We start from the raw sequence: 10,077 nt of genomic DNA on the forward strand, positions 1-10,077 counted from the left end.
CACATTTAGAAGTTTATCTACAAATAACTAACCAACAGTAGCTAATGACAGACAGTAAGATCCAATGATTTATTTTAAAGATTAAAGATATTGAGAATTAAGAGGAAACAGGGGGGGGGGGGGGTTTAAATTCAGCGAGCATCAGTACAGTGTTTATAAGCTATATTGCATGCATGTTTCTCAGTTAAATCAGCTCATGAAAAAAGCTTAAATATCATAATATGCTTCTCACGATATATAACCTCAGTGTCTCCCTCCTGTTGCTTTTGCATAAGGGAGCTCATTCATATTTTAATCTTGCTGCTGATTGGTTGATCCGATCTGGCAACTCTTCTCAAGCTCACATAACCAACATGTTTTGTAAGCCAGCACCGCTATGTGAGCTGGAGATCTGTCAGCAACGGGCAAAAATAGCTGATGCCAACTAAAAATGTACAGGATTTGTTTATTGGCTCTTGTGTGATGTTAGTCACTAGAAAGGGTCCTGAGAAGTCACTAAATCTGGTGAAAAAAGTTGCTAAGTTGGCCACAGTGGTGGCTTGGTGAGAAAGGTCGATTTGGGATCTGAGCAATGATACAGTCATGTTTGTGTTATGGCCTTTGTGAATAACACTCCTGTCTACACATAACACCCATCTTCCTGATTGTCAACCACAGGAAAGTCTATAATTGGTGTGTCTAATAAATAATGTTAGGTAGGAAGGTGTCAAAAAAAAATTTATTGATAGAAGTCAAAATTCATTGAATTGTATTTCACCTCGAGATTGAGATTCTTTTTTTCTTTGTCAAATCTCCACAAGCTGTGGTCCACGTCATTACTCAAAAGAGAGTAATGTATTACACCTTACTCATTACTTTCAAAAAGCAATGCATTACTTTATTTAATTACTCCCTGTAGAAAATAATTTTATACTACTTGTTACTTACTTCGTTACTCGTTAACATTGCCTCAGATTACTAATATGAACGGCATTTACAAACAAATTTAACTTAATTTAGTACACTAGTCCAGCATATTTGGACAGGTTTAAAGCTGTGGTTATACCTCAATGAAGGTGGAGTCCTATCTGCCCATTATACAGAAAACTGAAGAAACAAGTAGTAACAACAATGTTTAATTAGTAAGTGTAATGTGATTACTGATTTAGGAACAGTAATGCGTTATATTCACTGATGGGCAGTAACGCGTTAGAAGTAACGCGTTACTGTAATCCATTACTTTTTTTCAAGTAACGAGTAAGGGATTACAATTGCAAAACAGTAATTAGATTACTGTTACTTTCCCGCAAGTTAGGCTGCGTTTACTGGCGTTACTTAACCGTTGATTTTGTTTTGTCAAGACTGTATTGGTGAGTGACAATGACGTATGAGCGCCGAACGTCAGTTGGTAAACAACCTGACACGTGTAGTGATCAATAAGAGACAACATGGAGCGCGCGGGAGAGAGCAGGAACCATGCAGCGTGTAATGCTTGAAGTACATTACTTTTGATTTTGACTCGTAAAAGTGGACAAAACATCCAAGCGTCCGCTGTACACCCTGCGTGGGAAAACAACTTTTATCTACAGCAAAAATTCCACCTCAAATCCTGAGCAAGCACCTAGCCAGCCGGCACAGGAATGTGAAACTCATTATTACTCTTCTCTGCCACTTTACCGATGTTAAAAGACGTAAATGTAATAATTTGGAATACAGTCAGGACAGACTTTGATTTTTAATTATTTACTGCTGTATTTTGTTTACATCTATTCGAATGAAGGATTAATAAAACATAATTTTTTTATTTTATATTGCTGAATATGCAGAAATATAATTAACAGAAGAACTTATTTCAATAAATATGGTGAATATGCAACAAAGGTTTAAATGTTCAACATTTTCTTCAAGTCAGAGAGCTTTGCTTTAATTTAATTTTAGCTTGATGCAATGTGCATAAAGTTAAAAGATTGAAACTAATAAAAACACAGTTTAAATAGAGACCGGTTTTCAATTTGAATTTAATTTTAGATGATGGAATATGCAGAAAGAATAGAATTAGGCTGAAAGGTCTATTGCTTTATAGCGTATTCAGGTTGTGCGTCATGTTTTTGAAAAGTAACTTAGAAAAGTAACTAGTAACGTAACTAATTACTTATGAAAATAAGTAATCAGTAAAGTAACTGGATTACTTTCTTGCAGAAAAGCTACGGTGATTGGCCAAAATTGCAAGGCTGCACATGGATTGGTTTAATTTGCGTTAATTATTGCAATTGCAGCATTGCAACTTCCTGGAGAGACTGAAACTCAGTTAAATATATAAAAAGGTGAGAAAAGAGAAAGAAAACCTTAACATCTGTAAACCAACGTCTGACTCTAAGAAATACAGTGTGTTTTATGCCAGCAGGTCATGTCCATCAAGGATCTCCACCTTCATCTCCACCCAGTGCAGTAGTGTGGCTCTTTCATGTGCTGATTGTGAGGTTTTGGATGATAATACTGTAGCTATGGGTACACAGACAGTTAATTTTAGTCTCCTCACAGGATTTGTAATAAGGTAAAATAACGCTTGAATGCTTGGATGACTGACATTTCAGACATTTATTTGAATAACAGGCATTTCTGAATGTGAATAAACCTTTTCTTCTTTATCACACTCCCAACAGAAAGAAGGCACCTTTATATTTGAGACCCAATGACTGTTCCCAGTGGTGCCAACATGAGCCCATCTTTAAATAACTAATTCACTGTCTGGTCAAATACAATTTTTCTATCTATCCAACCAAATTTGTGTTTGTGAAAGTTACCAGATAACTAGCGATGTTTAGGCCTTTGTTTTTTCTTGTTTACTTACTTCTTTAATCCTTGCAGGGCTGACAGGTTTATCATTAAAATGATTTTTCTAGTTGCTAAAAGGAACCCGTTTCCGTATTTACAACAGTCAATACAGTGCAGGACCTAAACTACAATATGCACACTGGATCAAAAAGAATAGAAAAGCAAGGACTCCTAATTACTGCCTTTAGTGTAGAGGAAAAATATTTTGTTTTTGTTTTGTTTCTTTCCTACCTCAGGTTATACATTTTGATATATAAATTCCCTTGTATCGTATTCCTGTTTTGCACTCACTTTTCTTACATTTCCAGAAACACATTTCCATAAACACGCAATCATAAAGTCTGTGATTGTCCACACCTTATTTGTTTGTCCTTTGTTTGCATCATTATTTCCCATTAATGCACAGATGGATGCATTAAAATTAAATTAGCATGCCCTCAGATAGGCACAAGCTAAAACAACAGCTCCCGCATTCTCCTGCAGCTTATTATTGCAAGCTGTCAGGCGCCGTGTTGTGGGGCAATACTGTAAAATTGTTTTTCTAAGGGAAATGCTTTTGAATTTAGAAACATTTATGTAATCCTTGTTTCATTTGCATATGACAGTGTGTAGTTTGCGAGAGTGGGAGTGAAATCACTCTACGAGATGATTGTGCGCTTCCCTCAGGGGGATTCAGAGCTCGACTCCTACCCCGCCCCGGCCCTTTAACAGTGGAAATAGATTGATGTCTTTGAAATGCCCTCTAGAGCCCCTTTCTTTACCCCAAAGATTTGATGACAGTGTTCCTATATGGGACTTGAAATGCAGGGTTCTACCAACAGTCACGACACCTATGTTGACATCAAACCATTCATTTAGGTATTTCAATAGTTTCTGCTCAGCACGGTGTGGTGAAAGCAGGAGCAGAGATGGATCTTGCAGCATATCATTAGGGCATGAATGAGTGTACATGTTTTTGTTAATGACAGCGAAAGCAACGCCCCGGGCTTATCTCGCTGTCACCCACTTCAAGATCTGATGACTCTGCTTTTTGTGGGGTTTCTTTTTTTCCTTTAGGTGTGAAGAGCTGGAGAGACTTTTGCCGTTCTCGATCATGGCAGAAAATTAACAATAACGAGTTCAAGGAAAGGTGCTCGTTCACCTTGTACTGTCAGCATGTACTGTATTTAACTTTAAAAGGTGAGACATTTGTCATCACCATTGCATCTTTTATTGCCAGCGGTTTAACAGATGTTGTGACAGACCTTGTAAAGTCACCAGTCACATCAAAATAACCTGTGATACTTAAAGAGTACACATCCAATAAAAAAACAGAATCTCACATAAAAGGCCAGGGATAGCCGAGGGGTATGAATGAATACGGCAATAATCTTTCCTTCATATATCACCTTTCCACTGTTAGCAGTTGCAGTGGGCTTTACCGGGTCAATAAAAACATTCGGGATGTTTTGCAGAATCATTAAGGCAGGCTTTGTGCCTGCTTCAGCAATTAGTGTCAGTTTTAAATAGCACGCATGTCTTCTGCACAGCAGTGATATGCATATATTTTGTACCCGAGTCCCGTCCCAGGGTTGGATGTTTTTTGTTTGTTGGATTTTGTATCACCAACACTGTTTGGTTCTGTCTTTGTTTTTGTCTTTTCTGCCCAATATGGCTGGCTGCGACATACAGTAACGTACATATTGCATTAACCTGTAACATTGTGCAAGAGTATTTGTTTTCTTATGTAATTATAATTATAATCTTGATTTTAGCAAATATTGTAGCATTTAGAAAAATTTACATTTGAAATGACTCAATCTGTAGGAGTTCGGAAGAAACAGAATTGTTTCCCCATTTATCTATCATAGTGTATTGTGTAATAGTGTAAAACATCTGATTAGATCAAACTATTAAGTTATTATAATATTATAACTATCAAAAGATTAAGTATTAATCATAATCATTATTATTATTATTAAACATTAATACAGTAAGATGAATATAGAATGGGTTCTGATCTTTCGATTTAGGGTTAGGTTTTCTTACAGACTTGTGTGTTATTGGGTGTTTTACTTTTTAGTAGCAGAAGTAATTATAACTCCAGGCCGTCAGGAGCAAAGGATGTTTTTATAGAACAACACAATGCTGACCTTCAATACAGGACACAGTTCATTTCTTGCTTCTTACTGACAGCCAGTGTTGGTTTCTTTTAACTATGCAGTCATTCCATCACATTAACCATAAGGGTATTATTGTATGCCATGATTTCAAAAAACCTCTAACCTCAACAAAGTAGTAATTTTCACCCAAACCACCTTTCCTTTACTCTTATCAACTCATATTGTCTGTAAATAAATGACAATCAGGACTAAACTCCATATAGTCTGAGGAAGACTATCAGTTTTGGTTATTTCTAAAACCTAAAAAATGTTACAGGCAATAAGAGAATAAAGAAAATGTTCTTGATGCTGAACCAACAGTCTTTACTGTAGCACATCAGTCCAAGAGGAGGAAGACAGAGCAGTCAACAGCAGGAGAGAAAGGGAGAAATCAGGAGAAAACAATGTACCACTAGTGTAATCTCATAAACACATTTGTTTCTAGCTTGAAAAGAGGTCAAATGTTTCAGAACAAACAATATCCTATAGATCAGTCAGGCAACTCACGTTTGAAATGTTTAATACAGCAGTATAGCATAGTTAGATTTTAGTGTCTAGGCTCCAACCTCATAATTCCCCGCAGATATGTTTACATAGAGATATTGGGGAGTGATGAACAAATACCTTAAACCCCCTGGACGGAGCCTACAGGTGGATGCTGGGGTGGTGGTGGGGTTTACAGAGCAGCAGGCAGCAATACGGATGCAGGGCAGCAGCGGCATTGACAGAGCAGAGAGAGAGCTGGGAAATTTTGTAGCTTAAATAGTCCGCCAGATTGGAAGGGTGCGCTTGGTTAGTGATTATGCAGTGTGAGGACTGTCATGTGTTTGCCGCTTGAGTTGACTGCTTGAACTAGCTCACAGGCTTTGCTCCATTAGTGATATTAGCCTGGCATCAATTTGCACTTCTGAATTAGTCTGGGACCTCTTCATTTTAGATTACAACAGGCGTTATCAAAATGCAGACTAAAATGCCTCTGGATGCAATTGGATGGACCTTAAACCAATCAGAGCAAGGAAATGTGTGATGTAGCGCAGTTGGTGAATTAAATGCCAAACCCTGTTGGGAGTATGGCAAACACATCTTTCTTATCAAGAAAGACTTTAAAGGTCCAGTGTGTAACATTTATTAGGATCCTTTAGTAGAAATGGAACATAATATTCATAGGTATGTATTCATCAATGTATAGTATTATCTACAGAGAGAGTGGGTCCTCTTCTACAGAAGAGGCCATGTTAAACCACCATGTTTCTACAGTAACCCAGAATGGACAACTCTTTAGATAAAGCCTTTCATATTTCTCATTCACGCTTGGAACGGGAGGGTAAGGTGAAAGCAAGAATCTATTTAAATGGATGGCCAGATGCATCTGCCAGAGCACGTTTGGTTCCTAGCTAACATTGTATGTCAGATACATATGAAATAAATGTCCTCTGTTGCTTTCTGATACACTGTGAAGGTTGTTCATTTGTCAATTTTTTTAGCTCTTCTATTGGCCATTGTGTCCATGTTTGAGTTGCAGCCTCAAGGATGAAAATGTGTCTTTTTCTCAGTACATAGCTGACATAGCTGAAAGAGCAGAATATTCAGCAGAATATCATGTGTGGGCTCAGACTTTGAAAGTGCTATTTTAAAAACAGCCTTCAGGTTAGATTTGTCTTGATGATATCAACATTTCATAAAGCAATGCACAGTCAGACTTTTGATACGTCCGATATGCATGGGTAATGTATAGAGGGGCGCTAAATGAAAATAGAAGAGATGGGGTCATTCCACTTGGAAACAAAATGTGATGTTTGTGAAGGGAAAGACTCCAGAGCCAAATTCATGAACTACCATGAATTCACCAAGTCACCAAGTCACCAAGTGAAGCTAAGGTGAAAGCAGTGCATACCTCAACCTCTGTATTTAAATTCGTTTTTAATACAGTTTCCCCATCCTTTTTTCATGTGTCAAAAAAAAATAAAAAAACACACCCACACCCACGCTTAATATTTTAGCATCTGCCTCCTTTCAGATGCTGTGCAGTGCATTGAACCAAGCACATGGCTGCTTTCCTCCACTGCTATTTTTATGTTATTGCTTTCACAAACATAACATGACAGGTATTTCCAATCCGCAACAATGACCACTGATTAACACCTATTAGCCGCCCACTCTCCTGGCAGTGAACATGTAAGAGGATGGTGAGGAAAATGCTACTGTGGTTTTATTTACCACACATTGGTCGCTGGAGAAAGACAGACGCCAAACTGTTTAGTTGTGGTATTATTTTTTCACATCTGAATATGAAAAAAACCCAACAAATTAATTTCCATGAACTGAATTCAAGCACAATCTGTTGTTTTTGGAAAATATATTTTTGTAGTAGTTAGGGCCAAACTCACAAGTTTTGTTGATAATTTTATGGCAAATTAGGTTTGCATGAGAATATTAGCACCAGAGAACTATGATGTTGACCAGTGAAAGATACTTAACGTTAATTTTGCTGCCATACTACAGGCGACAGAAACACTGCTATACATTATCACAGGTAAGATAACTTTAAGGCTTTTGTGTGCATTTCTTTGTGTGAATATGAGCTGTCTTAAGAGTGCAGATTCAAGGCTTTCCATACCATCTCTCAATAAAAATCCTATATATTGTTGCTCAACACCTGGCATTACTTACATTAAAACACAAAGTAAAATCACTGACATTCTGCTCTCTTCTAATTTCTTATATTCTTTGTTGTTTGTATGTTGGAGAGTGGTACATATATTATACATATACATACATTTATTTCAGCTAAATAGTTGCTGTATTTATTGTTGTTATTATTATTATTATTATTATTATTATTATTATTATTATTAGACTACCATAATCATTATTATTAAGGGTAGTTGTATTAGTAGTAGACACATATCCATTGACTGCACCAGTGCTTAACAAGGCAGAGTATTTATTATACTGTACTTATAAATGTAAAGGACCTGCCAAAAAAAGCCTGTGGCCCATCTTAGTATGCAAAATTCAGAAGGCAGAAAAACCACTCTGGACAGGTCACCACTTCACAGCAGGGCTTTATTCATTAAATAAAAAATAAATTAAAAAATAACTATGAAAATATGTGTTTTTTCTCTCTTGCTGTGGGGTATTTCATAAAAGCCTCTTTGCATGGATTTTCAATGCCTTTGAACTTTTCCAAAATCAAAGCAAACACATTCTCTCTTTTTGTGTGTTGCTTTAATCTAACCTGGCAGGTAAGTCTACCCAATTACCATTTTTAATAAATAATTCCCAAACAAAAAGGTAAATATATCTACTTCGCCAACTATAGCTTCAGCGTTTCCACAACTTCCTTGACACATTTGACAAACAAAAGTGGGAAAATGAAAAAAGTAAAATAAATAAATAAATAAATCACCTCACAATCAACATATGACGTCATTAAACAAATTTCAACCCAGCCCCAAAAAAACAACGTGTTGTGCTAGTGACATATCATCCTATAGTCTATATCAGTGGCCCCCGACCTTTTTCATTAAGGGCCCCTTTTCTATAATTGAGTAAATTGACAAAGAGACATATTTTATGGATATTTCATTCAATGAGCCCAAAAAGTTATCTCAGTAACTAAGTAAGATTATTAAAGGGAACTTTTTATACAATTCTCTGTATTATGTATTATAATACGTAATAAGCTTGACATTCAGTGTGTTCTCTTAGGCCTCTTGGAACCACTGGTCTATATTAATGTGTCTTTTAGGGTTGGGTGATTGGAGAAATATATCACTCCAGTTGCAGTTGTTTTTTTTGGTTAATTTTTTGGCCGATGTTTGTCATTTTATTTTGCTAATTTAATGGTCTGCCGCAGAAGAATGAGAGCTACTCAGTGACAGATGCTCAACAGAGCAATACACTGAGCCAAAAAACGAGTGAGAGGAAAAACAGCTGTAGAGCCAATCTATTTTCACATCTAACTGCTGTGAATTAAGGGTTTATTTTGACTGACGACAGGGGATATAGTTACAAGGTGATTTGTAGAGGCTCCAAACAAGACTAACTCCAGGGAAGATGCGGACACAGCAGGGACAACCCAGGACAGGAGAGGGACAGGCTGGGACAGGAGAGGCATGATCTGAGTAGAGGAGTGAGGGAGGTTGGGCACATCAGAGCGGCAGCGCCTAGAGCCAGAATATTTTCATATCTAACTCGGTTAGACACCAGAGTCAGTGATTGTTGGAGCAGTGTAAACACTAATAAAGAGTTTTATTTTGTTTGAATGAAGTGCGTTTTATGATTGCTTAACAAGGTCTTGATATAAGAGAAGTTGAATTTAAAAAGGTCTACAGCTTTTTTTTTTCTGTTCAACGCGTAAAATAAATGTTTTTCTTTCTTGACATTTGGTGAGTTTAACTCACTCAGTAACATCAGTCTTTTTGATACTGGGCAGGTACCAGTAAAGACACTATTCATAAAGCCAAAACAATGAGCTAAAAGGTGCTAAAATGCTCTGTGGTGAAAAGGGGAACTTCAGAATGGAGTAATAATTTCCTGGGGTTTCCTGAGCGACACCTTTGACATTACATGTTGTCATTTGATCCACTGTTTACATAAAAATGTGTGTTTAATTAGTGAACTACATTAGTAACCTCAGAATCACTTCATACTAGCTTTGCAAGGAAAAGCAGCAATGACACCCATTCAAAACTCTCTAAGAAGGGCTCCCAAATTCATTTGGTGGTGATGCAATCAGTCAGATACAATTATGCTGTTCACATTCATGCCAGCACTGACAGGTTCATTATGACGTGAGTCACAGAGTTAGCTTCAGCTTTTCTGCACACAAGCGGATTACAAAAAAAGACAGATCAAAACATAAAATGCTTCCTGTGGTGTCCCTTAGCTCCAAATACATCGCTATTTTGGCAGGAGGCAGTTTTCCTCGGCCAAGAAATCCATTGTGTTAAGCTGTGCCCACCATCCCCTCCAGGCTACTGGGAGTTCCTCTGTCCCCCGTTTCTGTCAAAAAGAAAAACAAGCGCACAGCGACCGCTAACTATATGTGTGTGCATGTGCTTTGTTTGGATGCAAGTATTTGCTTGTGTGTGATCTCAAACGTGTGTGTGTGTGTGTG

This window comes from Morone saxatilis, unplaced genomic scaffold (assembly GCF_004916995.1).
Source record: "Morone saxatilis isolate NCDOM2014 unplaced genomic scaffold, NCSU_SB_2.0 Contig21, whole genome shotgun sequence".
Lineage (NCBI taxonomy): Eukaryota > Metazoa > Chordata > Actinopteri > Moronidae > Morone > Morone saxatilis.